Source organism: Ambystoma mexicanum, chromosome 1p (genome assembly GCF_040938575.1).
Source record: "Ambystoma mexicanum isolate Mex_15411 chromosome 1p, UKY_AmexF1_1, whole genome shotgun sequence".
Lineage (NCBI taxonomy): Eukaryota > Metazoa > Chordata > Amphibia > Caudata > Ambystomatidae > Ambystoma > Ambystoma mexicanum.
The window spans coordinates 1025425624-1025441045 of NC_090921.1; the positions used below are offsets into that span (position 1 = coordinate 1025425624).

The following is a 15422-nucleotide window of genomic DNA, read 5'->3' on the forward strand; positions in this document are numbered from 1 at the left end:
AGGCATCTATTTTCAGTGATGAAATATAATATAATTATAAATTGTCTGTTATTTTACTTTCCAAGTATTTTACTTTCCAAGTATTCAATAAAATTTGCATTTGGCAAAAGTCTTCGAGCCGGATTTGAACCAGCGACCTAAGGATGCCTGTTTTACCACTACAGTCCTCCGCTCTACCAACTGAGCTATCGAAGGCTTGGCAAATCATTCTCTAGCAAACTCAATACGAGCTTCCACTTCAACCGTCGACTCGTAAACATCTCTTGTAATTCGTGCAAAATACTACAAATTTGGCTTGTGAGGTTCCCGAATTGAGTAAAAGCACATCAGTTCCCAATTAAAAAAATGACCCCCTCCGCAGTCTCCCGCATGTTAATGACCACCATACTAAGGGGGAAAAGTTGAAAGGCGGCGCCTCACAGGCCATCTCCTCAGAGTATTCAGCTGTGTTGGGCCTTGACAATATTTTAATATCTTGGATGGTGTATAGTGTTCTCCCATTTCCCTTGAGAAATCAAGATTGTCAAGGGGATTCTGCTGTTTTGTCAGTTCATAGCAAGAGATGGGGATCCAAAATACCTCACAGGAAACCAACGAAGATTGGTGTCGGACAGAAAAATAACGTGGCCACAGCCTCAAAGCAAAAGGCATCTATTTTCAGTGATGAAATATAATATAATTATAAATTGTCTGTTATTTTACGTATTTTACTTTCCAAGTATTCATTAAAATGTGCATTTGGCAAAAGTTCTTCGAGCCGGATTTGAACCAGCGACCTAAGGATGCCTGTTTTACCACTACAGTCCTCCGCTCTACCAACTGAGCTATCGAAGGCTTGGCAAATCGTTCTCTAGCAAACTCAATACGAGCTTCCACTTCAACCGTCGACTTGTAAACATCTCTTGCAATTCGTGCAAAATACTACAAATTTGGCTCGTGACGTTCCCGAATTGAGTAAAAGCACATCAGTTCCCAATGAAAAAAAATGACCCCCTCCGCAGTCTCCCGCATGTTACTGACCACCATACTAAGGGGGAAAAGTTGAAAGGCGGCGCCTCACAGGCCATCTCCTCAGAGTATTCAGCCGTGTTGGGCCTTGACAATATTTTAATATCTTGGATGGTGTATACTGTTCTCTCATTTCCCTTGAGAAATCAAGATTGTCAAGGGGATTCTGCTGTTTTGCCAGTTCATAGCAAGAGATGGGGATCCGAATCACCTCACAGGAAACCAATGAAGATTGGTGTTGGACAGAAACATAACGTGGCCACAGCCTCAAAGCAAAAGGCATCTATTTTCAGTGATGAAATATAATATAATTATAAATTGTCTGTTATTTTATTTTCCAAGCATTTTACTTTCCAAGTATTCAATAAATTTTGCATTTGGCAAAAGTCCTTCAATCTGGATTTGAACCAGCGACCTAAGGATGCCTGTTTTACCACTACAGTCCTCTGCTCTACCAACTGAGCTATCGAAGGCTTGGCAAATCACTCTCTAGCAAGCTCAATACGAGCTTCCACTTCAACCGTCGACATTCAAACATCTCTTGCAATTCGTGCAAAATACTACAAATTTGGCTTGTGAGGTTCCCGAATTGAGTAAAAGCACATCAGTTCCCAATTAAAAAAATGACCCCCTCCGCAGTCTCCCGCATGTTAATGACCACCATACTAAGGGGGAAAAGTTGAAAGGCGGCGCCTCACAGGCCATCTCCTCAGAGTATTCAGCCGTGTTGGGCCTTGACAATATTTTAATATCTTGGATGGTGTATAGTGTTCTCTCATTTCCCTTGAGAAATCAAGATTGTCAAGGGGATTCTGCTGTTTTGCCAGTTCATAGCAAGAGATGGGGATCCAAAACACCTGACAGGAAACCAATGAAGATTCGTGTTGGACAGAAAAATAACGTGGCCACAGCCTCAAAGCAAAAGGCATCTATTTTCAGTGATGAAATATAATATAATTATAAATTGTCTGTTATTTTACTTTCCAAGTATTTTACTTTCCAAGTATTCAATAAAATGTGCATTTGGCAAAAGTCCTTTGAGCCAGATTTGAACCAGCGACATAAGGATGCCTGTTTTACCACTACAGTCCTCTGCTCTACCAACTGAGCTATCAAAGGCTTGGCAAATCAACTCTAGCAAACTCAATACGAGCTTCCACTTCAACCGTCGACTTGTAAACATCTCTTGCAATTCGTGCAAAATACTACAAATTTGGCTTGTGAGGTTCCCGAATTGAGTAAAAGCACATCAGTTCCCAATTAAAAAAATGACCCCCTCCGCAGTCTCCCGCATGTTAATGACCACCATACTAAGGGCGAAAAGTTGAAAGGCGGCGCCTCACAGGCCATCTCCTCAGAGTATTCAGCTGTGTTGGGCCTTGACAATATTTTAATATCTTGGATGGTGTATAGTGTTCTCCCATTTCCCTTGAGAAATCAAGATTGTCAAGGGGATTCTGCTGTTTTGTCAGTTCATAGCAAGAGATGGGGATCCAAAATACCTCACAGGAAACCAACGAAGATTGGTGTCGGACAGAAAAATAACGTGGCCACAGCCTCAAAGCAAAAGGCATCTATTTTCAGTGATGAAATATAATATAATTATAAATTGTCTGTTATTTTATGTATTTTACTTTCCAAGTATTCAATAAAATGTGCATTTGGCAAAAGTCCTTCGAGCCGGATTTGAACCAGCGACCTAAGGATGCCTGTTTTACCACTACAGTCCTCCGTTTTACCAACTGAGCTATCGAAGGCTTGGCAAATTGTTCTCTAGCAAACTCAATACGAGCTTCCACTTCAACCGTCGACTTTTAAACATCTCTTGCAATTCGTGCAAAATACTACAAATTTGGCTTGTGACGTTCCCGAATTGAGTAAAAGCACATCAGTTCCCAATGAAAAAAAATGACCCCCTCCGCAGTCTCCCGCATGTTACTGACCACCATACTAAGGCGGAAAAGTTGAAAGGCGGCGCCTCACAGGCCATCTCCTCAGAGTATTCAGCCGTGTTGGGCCTTGACAATATTTTAATATCTTGGATGGTGTATACTGTTCTCTCATTTCCCTTGAGAAATCAAGATTGTCAAGGGGATTCTGCTGTTTTGCCAGTTCATAGCAAGAGATGGGGATCTGAATCACCTCACAGGAAACCAATGAAGATTGGTGTTGGACAGAAACATAACGTGGCCACAGCCTCAAAGCAAAAGGCATCTATTTTCAGTGATGAAATATAATATAATTATAAATTGTCTGTTATTTTATTTTCCAAGCATTTTACTTTCCAAGTATTCAATAAAATTTGCATTTGGCAAAAGTCCTTCAATCTGGATTTGAACCAGCGACCTAAGGATGCCTGTTTTACCACTACAGTCCTCTGCTCTACCAACTGAGCTATCGAAGGCTTGGCAAATCAGTCTCTAGCAAGCTCAATACGAGCTTCCACTTCAACCGTCGACATTCAAACATCTCTTGCAATTCGTGCAAAATACTACAAATTTGGCTTGTGAGGTTCCCGAATTGAGTAAAAGCACATCAGTTCCCAATTAAAAAAATGACCCCCTCCGCAGTCTCCCGCATGTTAATGACCACCATACTAAGGGGGAAAAGTTGAAAGGCGGCGCCTCACAGGCCATCTCCTCATAGTATTCAGCCGTGTTGGGCCTTGACAATATTTTAATATCTTGGATGGTGTATAGTGTTCTCTCATTTCCCTTGAGAAATCAAGATTGTCAAGGGGATTCTGCTGTTTTGCCAGTTCATAGCAAGAGATGGGGATCCAAAACACCTGACAGGAAACCAATGAAGATTCGTGTTGGACAGAAAAATAACGTGGCCACAGCCTCAAAGCAAAAGGCATCTATTTTCAGTGATGAAATATAATATAATTATAAATTGTCTGTTATTTTACTTTCCAAGTATTTTACTTTCCAAGTATTCAATAAAATGTGCATTTGGCAAAAGTCCTTTGAGCCAGATTTGAACCAGCGACCTAAGGATGCCTGTTTTACCACTACAGTCCTCTGCTCTACCAACTGAGCTATCAAAGGCTTGGCAAATCAACTCTAGCAAACTCAATACGAGCTTCCACTTCAACCGTCGACTTGTAAACATCTCTTGCAATTTGTGCAAAATACTACAAATTTTGCTTGTGAGGTTCCCGAATTGAGTAAAAGCACATCAGTTCCCAATTAAAAAAATGACCCCCTCCGCAGTCTCCTGCATGTTACTGACCACCATACTAAGGGGGAAAAGTTGAAAGGCGGCACCTCACAGGCCATCTACTCAGAGTATTCAGCCGCGTTGGGCCTTGACAATATTTTAATATCTTGGATGGTGTATAGTGTTCTCTCATTTTCCTTGAGAAATCAAGATTGTCAAGGGGATTATGCTGTTTTGCCAGTTCATAGCAAGAGATGGGGATCAAAAAAACACCTCACAGGAAACCAAAGAAGATTGGTGTTGGACAGAAAAATAATGTGGCCACAGCCTCAAAGCAAAAGGCATCTATTTTCAGTAATGAAATATAATATAATTATAAATTGTCTGTTATTTTACTTTCCAAGTATTTTACTTTCCAAGTATTCAATAAAATTTGCATTTGGCAAAAGTCCTTCGAGCCGGATTTGAACCAGCGACCTAAGGATGCCTGTTTTACCACTACAGTCCTCCCCTCTACCAACTGAGCTATCGAAGGCTTGGCAAACCGTTCTCTAGCAAGCTCAATTCGAGCTTCCACTTCAACCGTCGACATGCAAACATCTCTTGCAATTCGTACAAAATACTACAAATTTGGCTTGTGAGGTTCCCGAATTGAGTAAAAGCACATCAGTTCCCAATTAAAAAAATGACCGCCTCCGCAGTCTCCCGCATGTTACTGACCACCATACTAAGGAGGAAAAGTTGAAAGGCGGCGCCTCACAGGCCATCTCCTCAGAGTATTCATCAGTGTTTGGCCTTGACAATATTTTCATATCTTGGATGGTGTATGGTGTTCTCCCATTTCCCTTGAGAAATCAAGATTGTCAAGGGGATTCTGCTGTTTTGTCAGTTCATAGCAAGAGATGGGGATCCAAACCACCTCACAGGAAACCAACGAAGATTGGTGTCGGACAGAAAAATAACGTGGCCACAGCCTCAAAGCAAAAGGCATCTATTTTCAGTGATGAAATATAATATAATTATAAATTGTCTGTTATTTTACTTTCCAAGTATTTTACTTTCCAAGTATTCAATAAAATTTGCATTTGGCAAAAGTCTTCGAGCCGGATTTGAACCAGCGACCTAAGGATGCCTGTTTTACCACTACAGTCCTCCGCTCTACCAACTGAGCTATCGAAGGCTTGGCAAATCATTCTCTAGCAAACTCAATACGAGCTTCCACTTCAACGGTCGACTCGTAAACATCTCTTGCAATTCGTGCAAAATACTACAAATTTGGCTTGTGAGGTTCCCGAATTGAGTAAAAGCACATCAGTTCCCAATTAAAAAAATGACCCCCTCCGCAGTCTCCCGCATGTTAATGACCACCATACTAAGGGGGAAAAGTTGAAAGGCGGCGCCTCACAGGCCATCTCCTCAGAGTATTCAGCTGTGTTGGGCCTTGACAATATTTTAATATCTTGGATGGTGTATAGTGTTCTCCCATTTCCCTTGAGAAATCAAGATTGTCAAGGGGATTCTGCTGTTTTGTCAGTTCATAGCAAGAGATGGGGATCCAAAATACCTCACAGGAAACCAACGAAGATTGGTGTCGGACAGAAAAATAACGTGGCCACAGCCTCAAAGCAAAAGGCATCTATTTTCAGTGATGAAATATAATATAATTATAAATTGTCTGTTATTTTACGTATTTTACTTTCCAAGTATTCAATAAAATGTGCATTTGGCAAAAGTCCTTCGAGCCGGATTTGAACCAGCGACCTAAGGATGCCTGTTTTACCACTACAGTCCTCCGCTCTACCAACTGAGCTATCGAAGGCTTGGCAAATCGTTCTCTAGCAAACTCAATACGAGCTTCCACTTCAACCGTCGACTTGTAAACATCTCTTGCAATTCGTGCAAAATACTACAAATTTGGCTCGTGACGTTCCCGAATTGAGTAAAAGCACATCAGTTCCCAATGAAAAAAAATGACCCCCTCCGCAGTCTCCCGCATGTTACTGACCACCATACTAAGGGGGAAAAGTTGAAAGGCGGCGCCTCACAGGCCATCTCCTCAGAGTATTCAGCCGTGTTGGGCCTTGACAATATTTTAATATCTTGGATGGTGTATACTGTTCTCTCATTTCCCTTGAGAAATCAAGATTGTCAAGGGGATTCTGCTGTTTTGCCAGTTCATAGCAAGAGATGGGGATCCAAAACACCTGACAGGAAACCAATGAAGATTCGTGTTGGACAGAAAAATAACGTGGCCACAGCCTCAAAGCAAAAGGCATCTATTTTCAGTGATGAAATATAATATAATTATAAATTGTCTGTTATTTTACTTTCCAAGTATTTTACTTTCCAAGTATTCAATAAAATGTGCATTTGGCAAAAGTCCTTTGAGCCAGATTTGAACCAGCGACCTAAGGATGCCTGTTTTACCACTACAGTCCTCTGCTCTACCAACTGAGCTATCAAAGGCTTGGCAAATCAACTCTAGCAAACTCAATACGAGCTTCCACTTCAACCGTCGACTTGTAAACATCTCTTGCAATTCGTGCAAAATACTACAAATTTGGCTTGTGAGGTTCCCGAATTGAGTAAAAGCACATCAGTTCCCAATTAAAAAAATGACCCCCTCCGCAGTCTCCCGCATGTTAATGACCACCATACTAAGGGGGAAAAGTTGAAAGGCGGCGCCTCACAGGCCATCTCCTCAGAGTATTCAGCTGTGTTGGGCCTTGACAATATTTTAATATCTTGGATGGTGTATAGTGTTCTCCCATTTCCCTTGAGAAATCAAGATTGTCAAGGGGATTCTGCTGTTTTGTCAGTTCATAGCAAGAGATGGGGATCCAAAATACCTCACAGGAAACCAACGAAGATTGGTGTCGGACAGAAAAATAACGTGGCCACAGCCTCAAAGCAAAAGGCATCTATTTTCAGTGATGAAATATAATATAATTATAAATTGTCTGTTATTTTACGTATTTTACTTTCCAAGTATTCAATAAAATGTGCATTTGGCAAAAGTCCTTCGAGCCGGATTTGAACCAGCGACCTAAGGATGCCTGTTTTACCACTACAGTCCTCCGCTCTACCAACTGAGCTATCGAAGGCTTGGCAAATCGTTCTCTAGCAAACTCAATACGAGCTTCCACTTCAACCGTCGACTTGTAAACATCTCTTGCAATTCGTGCAAAATACTACAAATTTGGCTTGTGACGTTCCCGAATTGAGTAAAAGCACATCAGTTCCCAATGAAAAAAAATGACCCCCTCCGCAGTCTCCCGCATGTTACTGACCACCATACTAAGGGGGAAAAGTTGAAAGGCGGCGCCTCACAGGCCATCTCCTCAGAGTATTCAGCCGTGTTGGGCCTTGACAATATTTTAATATCTTGGATGGTGTATACTGTTCTCTCATTTCCCTTGAGAAATCAAGATTGTCAAGGGGATTCTGCTGTTTTGCCAGTTCATAGCAAGAGATGGGGATCTGAATCACCTCACAGGAAACCAATGAAGATTGGTGTTGGACAGAAACATAACGTGGCCACAGCCTCAAAGCAAAAGGCATCTATTTTCAGTGATGAAATATAATATAATTATAAATTGTCTGTTATTTTATTTTCCAAGCATTTTACTTTCCAAGTATTCAATAAAATTTGCATTTGGCAAAAGTCCTTCAATCTGGATTTGAACCAGCGACCTAAGGATGCCTGTTTTACCACTACAGTCCTCTGCTCTACCAACTGAGCTATCGAAGGCTTGGCAAATCCGTCTCTAGCAAGCTCAATACGAGCTTCCACTTCAACCGTCGACATTCAAACATCTCTTGCAATTCGTGCAAAATACTACAAATTTGGCTTGTGAGGTTCCCGAATTGAGTAAAAGCACATCAGTTCCCAATTAAAAAAATGACCCCCTCCGCAGTCTCCCGCATATTAATGACCACCATACTAAGGGGGAAAAGTTGAAAGGCGGCGCCTCACAGGCCATCTCCTCAGAGTATTCAGCCGTGTTGGGCCTTGACAATATTTTAATATCTTGGATGGTGTATAGTGTTCTCTCATTTCCCTTGAGAAATCAAGATTGTCAAGGGGATTCTGCTGTTTTGCCAGTTCATAGCAAGAGATGGGGATCCAAAACACCTGACAGGAAACCAATGAAGATTCGTGTTGGACAGAAAAATAACGTGGCCACAGCCTCAAAGCAAAAGGCATCTATTTTCAGTGATGAAATATAATATAATTATAAATTGTCTGTTATTTTACTTTCCAAGTATTTTACTTTCCAAGTATTCAATAAAATGTGCATTTGGCAAAAGTCCTTTGAGCCAGATTTGAGCCAGCGACCTAAGGATGCCTGTTTTACCACTACAGTCCTCTGCTCTACCAACTGAGCTATCAAAGGCTTGGCAAATCAACTCTAGCAAACTCAATACGAGCTTCCACTTCAACCGTCGACTTGTAAACATCTCTTGCAATTCGTGCAAAATACTACAAATTTGGCTTGTGAGGTTCCCGAATTGAGTAAAAGCACATCAGTTCCCAATTAAAAAAATGACCCCCTCCGCAGTCTCCCGCATGTTAATGACCACCATACTAAGGGGGAAAAGTTGAAAGGCGGCGCCTCACAGGCCATCTCCTCAGAGTATTCAGCTGTGTTGGGCCTTGACAATATTTTAATATCTTGGATGGTGTATAGTGTTCTCCCATTTCCCTTGAGAAATCAAGATTGTCAAGGGGATTCTGCTGTTTTGTCAGTTCATAGCAAGAGATGGGGATCCAAAATACCTCACAGGAAACCAACGAAGATTGGTGTCGGACAGAAAAATAACGTGGCCACAGCCTCAAAGCAAAAGGCATCTATTTTCAGTGATGAAATATAATATAATTATAAATTGTCTGTTATTTTACGTATTTTACTTTCCAAGTATTCAATAAAATGTGCATTTGGCAAAAGTCCTTCGAGCCGGATTTGAACCAGGGACCTAAGGAGGCCTGTTTTACCACTACAGTCCTCCGCTCTAACAACTGAGCTATCGAAGGCTTGGCAAATCGTTCTCTAGCAAACTCAATACGAGCTTCCACTTCAACCGTCGACTTGTAAACATCTCTTGCAATTCGTGCAAAATACTACAAATTTGGCTTGTGACGTTCCCGAATTGAGTAAAAGCACATCAGTTCCCAATGAAAAAAAATGACCCCCTCCGCAGTCTCCCGCATGTTACTGACCACCATACTAAGGGGGAAAAGTTGAAAGGCGGCGCCTCACAGGCCATCTCCTCAGAGTATTCAGCCGTGTTGGGCCTTGACAATATTTTAATATCTTGGATGGTGTATACTGTTCTCTCATTTCCCTTGAGAAATCAAGATTGTCAAGGGGATTCTGCTGTTTTGCCAGTTCATAGCAAGAGATGGGGATCCGAATCACCTCACAGGAAACCAATGAAGATTGGTGTTGGACAGAAACATAACGTGGCCACAGCCTCAAAGCAAAAGGCATCTATTTTCAGTGATGAAATATAATATAATTATAAATTGTCTGTTATTTTATTTTCCAAGCATTTTACTTTCCAAGTATTCAATAAAATTTGCATTTGGCAAAAGTCCTTCAATCTGGATTTGAACCAGTGACCTACGGATGCCTGTTTTACCACTACAGTCCTCTGCTCTACCAACTGAGCTATCGAAGGCTTGGCAAATCAGTCTCTAGCAAGCTCAATACGAGCTTCCACTTCAACCGTCGACATTCAAACATCTCTTGCAATTCGTGCAAAATACTACAAATTTGGCTTGTGAGGTTCCCGAATTGAGTAAAAGCACATCAGTTCCCAATTAAAAAAATGACCCCCTTCGCAGTCTCCCGCCTGTTAATGACCACCATACTAAGGGGGAAAAGTTGAAAGGCGGCGCCTCACAGGCCATCTCCTCAGAGTATTCAGCCGTGTTGGGCCTTGACAATATTTTAATATCTTGGATGGTGTATAGTGTTCTCTCATTTCCCTTGAGAAATCAAGATTGTCAAGGGGATTCTGCTGTTTTGCCAGTTCATAGCAAGAGATGGGGATCCAAAACACCTGACAGGAAACCAATGAAGATTCGTGTTGGACAGAAAAATAACGTGGCCACAGCCTCAAAGCAAAAGGCATCTATTTTCAGTGATGAAATATAATATAATTATAAATTGTCTGTTATTTTACTTTCCAAGTATTTTACTTTCCAAGTATTCAATAAAATGTGCATTTGGCAAAAGTCCTTTGAGCCAGAATTGAACCAGCGACCTAAGGATGCCTGTTTTACCACTACAGTCCTCTGCTCTACCAACTGAGCGATCAAAGGCTTGGCAAATCAACTCTAGCAAACTCAATACGAGCTTCCACTTCAACCGTCGACTTGTAAACATCTCTTGCAATTCGTGCAAAATACTACAAATTTGGCTTGTGAGGTTCCCGAATTGAGTAAAAGCACATCAATTCCCAATTAAAAAAATGACCCCCTCCGCAGTCTCCCGCATGTTACTGACCACCATACTAAGGGGGAAAAGTTGAAAGGCGGCACCTCACAGGCCATCTCCTCAGAGTATTCAGCCGCGTTGGGCCTTGACAATATTTTAATATCTTGGATGGTGTATAGTGTTCTCTCATTTCCCTTGAGAAATCAAGATTGTCAAGGGGATTCTGCTGTTTTGCCAGTTCATAGCAAGAGATGGGGATCCAAAACACCTCACATGAAACCAATGAAGATTCGTGTTGGACAGAAACATAACGTGGCCACAGCCTCAAAGCAAAAGGCATCTATTTTCAGTGATGAAATATAATATAATTATAAATTGTCTGTTATATTACTTTCCAAGTATTTTACTTTCCAAGTATTCAATAAAATTTGCATTTGGCAAAAGTCCTTCGAGCCGGATTTGAACCAGCGACCTAAGGATGCCTGTTGTACCACTACAGTCCTCCGCTCTACCAACTGAGCTTTCGAAGGCTTGGCAAATCATTCTCTAGCAAACTCAATACGAGCTTCCACTTCAACCGTCGACTTGTAAACATCTCTTGCAATTCGTGCAAAATACTACAAATTTGGCTTGTGAGGTTCCCGAATTGAGTAAAAGCACATCAGTTCCCAATTAAAAAAATGACCCCCTCCGCAGTCTCCCGCATGTTACTGACCACCATACTAAGGGGGAAAAGTTGAAAGGCGGCACCTCACAGGCCATCTCCTCAGAGTATTCAGCTGCGTTGGGCCTTGACAATATTTTAATATCTTGGATGGTGTATAGTGTTCTCTCATTTTCCTTGAGAAATCAAGATTGTCAAGGGGATTATGCTGTTTTGCCAGTTCATAGCAAGAGATGGGGATCAAAAAAACACCTCACAGGAAACCAAAGAAGATTGGTGTTGGACAGAAAAATAATGTGGCCACAGCCTCAAAGCAAAAGGCATCTATTTTCAGTGATGAAATATAATATAATTATAAATTGTCTGTTATGTTATTTTCCAAGTATTTTACTTTCCAGGTATTCAATAAAATTTGCATTTGGCAAAAGTCCTTCGAGCCGGATTTGAACCAGCGACCTAAGGATGCCTGTTTTACCACTACAGTCCTATCCTCTACCAACTGAGCTATCTAAGGCTTGACAAACCGTTCTCTAGCAAGCTCAATTCGAGCTTCCACTTCAACCGTCGACATGCAAACATCTCTTGCAATTCGTGCAAAATACTACAAATTTGGCTTGTGAGGTTCCCGAATTGAGTAAACGCACATCAGTTCCCAATTAAAAAAGTGACCGCCTCTGCAGTCTCCCGCATGTTACTGACCACCATACTAAGGAGGGAAAGTTGAAAGGCGGCGCCTCACAGGCCATCTCCTCAGAGTATTCATCAGTGTTCGGCCTTGACAATATTTTAATATCTTGGATGGTGTATGGTGTTCTCCCATTTCCCTTGAGAAATCAAGATTGTCAAGGGGATTCTGCTGTTTTGTCAGTTCATAGCAAGAGATGGGGATCCAAAACACCTCACAGGAAACCAACGAAGATTGGTGTCGGACAGAAAAATAACGTGGCCACAGCCTCAAAGCAAAAGGCATCTATTTTCAGTGATGAAATATAATATAATTATAAATTGTCTGTTATTTTACTTTCCAAGTATTTTACTTTCCAAGTATTCAATAAAATGTGCATTTGGCAAAAGTCCTTCGAGCCGGATTTGAACCAGCGACCTAAGGATGCCTGTTTTACCACTACAGTCCTCCGCTCTACCAACTGAGCTATCGAAGGCTTGGCAAATCAGTGTCTAGCAAGCTCAATACGAGCTTCCACTTCAACCGTCGACATTCAAACATCTCTTGCAATTCGTGCAAAATACTACAAATTTGGCTTGTGAGGTTCCCGAATTGAGTAAAAGCACATCAGTTCCCAATTAAAAAAATGACCCCCTCCGCAGTCTCCCGCATGTTAATGACCACCATACTAAGGGGGAAAAGTTGAAAGGCGGCGCCTCACAGGCCATCTCCTCAGAGTATTCAGCCGTGTTGGGCCTTGACAATATTTTAATATCTTGGATGGTGTATAGTGTTCTCTCATTTCCCTTGAGAAATCAAGATTGTCAAGGGGATTCTGCTGTTTTGCCAGTTCATAGCAAGAGATGGGGATCCAAAACACCTGACAGGAAACCAATGAAGATTCGTGTTGGACAGAAAAATAACGTGGCCACAGCCTCAAAGCAAAAGGCATCTATTTTCAGTGATGAAATATAATATAATTATAAATTGTCTGTTATTTTACTTTCCAAGTATTTTACTTTCCAAGTATTCAATAAAATGTGCATTTGGCAAAAGTCCTTTGAGCCAGATTTGAACCAGCGACCTAAGGATGCCTGTTTTACCACTACAGTCCTCTGCTCTACCAACTGAGCTATCAAAGGCTTGGCAAATCAACTCTAGCAAACTCAATACGAGCTTCCACTTCAACCGTCGACTTGTAAACATCTCTTGCAATTCGTGCAAAATACTACAAATTTGGCTTGTGAGGTTCCCGAATTGAGTAAAAGCACATCAGTTCCCAATTAAAAAAATGACCCCCTCCGCAGTCTCCCGCATGTTAATGACCACCATACTAAGGGGGAAAAGTTGAAAGGCGGCGCCTCACAGGCCATCTCCTCAGAGTATTCAGCTGTGTTGGGCCTTGACAATATTTTAATATCTTGGATGGTGTATAGTGTTCTCCCATTTCCCTTGAGAAATCAAGATTGTCAAGGGGATTCTGCTGTTTTGTCAGTTCATAGCAAGAGATGGGGATCCAAAATACCTCACAGGAAACCAACGAAGATTGGTGTCGGACAGAAAAATAACGTGGCCACAGCCTCAAAGCAAAAGGCATCTATTTTCAGTGATGAAATATAATATAATTATAAATTGTCTGTTATTTTACGTATTTTACTTTCCAAGTATTCAATAAAATGTGCATTTGGCAAAAGTCCTTCGAGCCGGATTTGAACCAGCGACCTAAGGATGCCTGTTTTACCACTACAGTCCTCCGCTCTACCAACTGAGCTATCGAAGGCTTGGCAAATCGTTCTCTAGCAAACTCAATACGAGCTTCCACTTCAACCGTCGACTTGTAAACATCTCTTGCAATTCGTGCAAAATACTACAAATTTGGCTTGTGACGTTCCCGAATTGAGTAAAAGCACATCAGTTCCCAATGAAAAAAAATGACCCCCTCCGCAGTCTCCCGCATGTTACTGACCACCATACTAAGGGGGAAAAGTTGAAAGGCGGCGCCTCACAGGCCATCTCCTCAGAGTATTCAGCCGTGTTGGGCCTTGACAATATTTTAATATCTTGGATGGTGTATACTGTTCTCTCATTTCCCTTGAGAAATCAAGATTGTCAAGGGGATTCTGCTGTTTTGCCAGTTCATAGCAAGAGATGGGGATCCGAATCACCTCACAGGAAACCAATGAAGATTGGTGTTGGACAGAAACATAACGTGGCCACAGCCTCAAAGCAAAAGGCATCTATTTTCAGTGATGAAATATAATATAATTATAAATTGTCTGTTATTTTATTTTCCAAGCATTTTACTTTCCAAGTATTCAATAAAATTTGCATTTGGCAAAAGTCCTTCAATCTGGATTTGAACCAGTGACCTAAGGATGCCTGTTTTACCACTACAGTCCTCTGCTCTACCAACTGAGCTATCGAAGGCTTGGCAAATCAGTCTCTAGCAAGCTCAATACGAGCTTCCACTTCAACCGTCGACATTCAAACATCTCTTGCAATTCGTGCAAAATACTACAAATTTGGCTTGTGAGGTTCCCGAATTGAGTAAAAGCACATCAGTTCCCAATTAAAAAAATGACCCCCTTCGCAGTCTCCCGCCTGTTAATGACCACCATACTAAGGGGGAAAAGTTGAAAGGCGGCGCCTCACAGGCCATCTCCTCAGAGTATTCAGCCGTGTTGGGCCTTGACAATATTTTAATATCTTGGATGGTGTATAGTGTTCTCTCATTTCCCTTGAGAAATCAAGATTGTCAAGGGGATTCTGCTGTTTTGCCAGTTCATAGCAAGAGATGGGGATCCAAAACACCTGACAGGAAACCAATGAAGATTCGTGTTGGACAGAAAAATAACGTGGCCACAGCCTCAAAGCAAAAGGCATCTATTTTCAGTGATGAAATATAATATAATTATAAATTGTCTGTTATTTTACTTTCCAAGTATTTTACTTTCCAGGTATTCAATAAAATGTGCATTTGGCAAAAGTCCTTTGAGCCAGAATTGAACCAGCGACCTAAGGATGCCTGTTTTACCACTACAGTCCTCTGCTCTACCAACTGAGCGATCAAAGGCTTGGCAAATCAACTCTAGCAAACTCAATACGAGCTTCCACTTCAACCGTCGACTTGTAAACATCTCTTGCAATTCGTGCAAAATACTACAAATTTGGCTTGTGAGGTTCCCGAATTGAGTAAAAGCACATCAATTCCCAATTAAAAAAATGACCCCCTCCGCAGTCTCCCGCATGTTACTGACCACCATACTAAGGGGGAAAAGTTGAAAGGCGGCACCTCACAGGCCATCTCCTCAGAGTATTCAGCCGCGTTGGGCCTTGACAATATTTTAATATCTTGGATGGTGTATAGTGTTCTCTCATTTCCCTTGAGAAATCAAGATTGTCAAGGGGATTCTGCTGTTTTGCCAGTTCATAGCAAGAGATGGGGATCCAAAACACCTCACATGAAACCAATGAAGATTCG

The 15422-nt window shown here is 41.5% G+C and overlaps 4 non-coding genes across 4 annotated transcripts; all 4 read right to left on the minus strand.

Annotated features, from left to right (window-relative positions):
• Positions 1-5903: 5903 nt before the first annotated feature.
• On the minus strand, positions 5904-5989 carry TRNAY-GUA (transfer RNA tyrosine (anticodon GUA)). Its single transcript is given in 2 exon segments — positions 5904-5939; positions 5953-5989. It is a non-coding gene; the product is annotated as a tRNA-Tyr (tRNA).
• Positions 5990-7188: 1199 nt separating this feature from the next.
• TRNAY-GUA (transfer RNA tyrosine (anticodon GUA)) lies at positions 7189-7274 on the minus strand. Its single transcript is given in 2 exon segments — positions 7189-7224; positions 7238-7274. It is a non-coding gene; the product is annotated as a tRNA-Tyr (tRNA).
• A 5077-nt stretch (positions 7275-12351) lies between these two features.
• TRNAY-GUA (transfer RNA tyrosine (anticodon GUA)) lies at positions 12352-12437 on the minus strand. Its single transcript is given in 2 exon segments — positions 12352-12387; positions 12401-12437. It is a non-coding gene; the product is annotated as a tRNA-Tyr (tRNA).
• A 1198-nt stretch (positions 12438-13635) lies between these two features.
• On the minus strand, positions 13636-13721 carry TRNAY-GUA (transfer RNA tyrosine (anticodon GUA)). Its single transcript is given in 2 exon segments — positions 13636-13671; positions 13685-13721. It is a non-coding gene; the product is annotated as a tRNA-Tyr (tRNA).
• Between the last annotated feature and the right edge of the window lie 1701 nt (positions 13722-15422).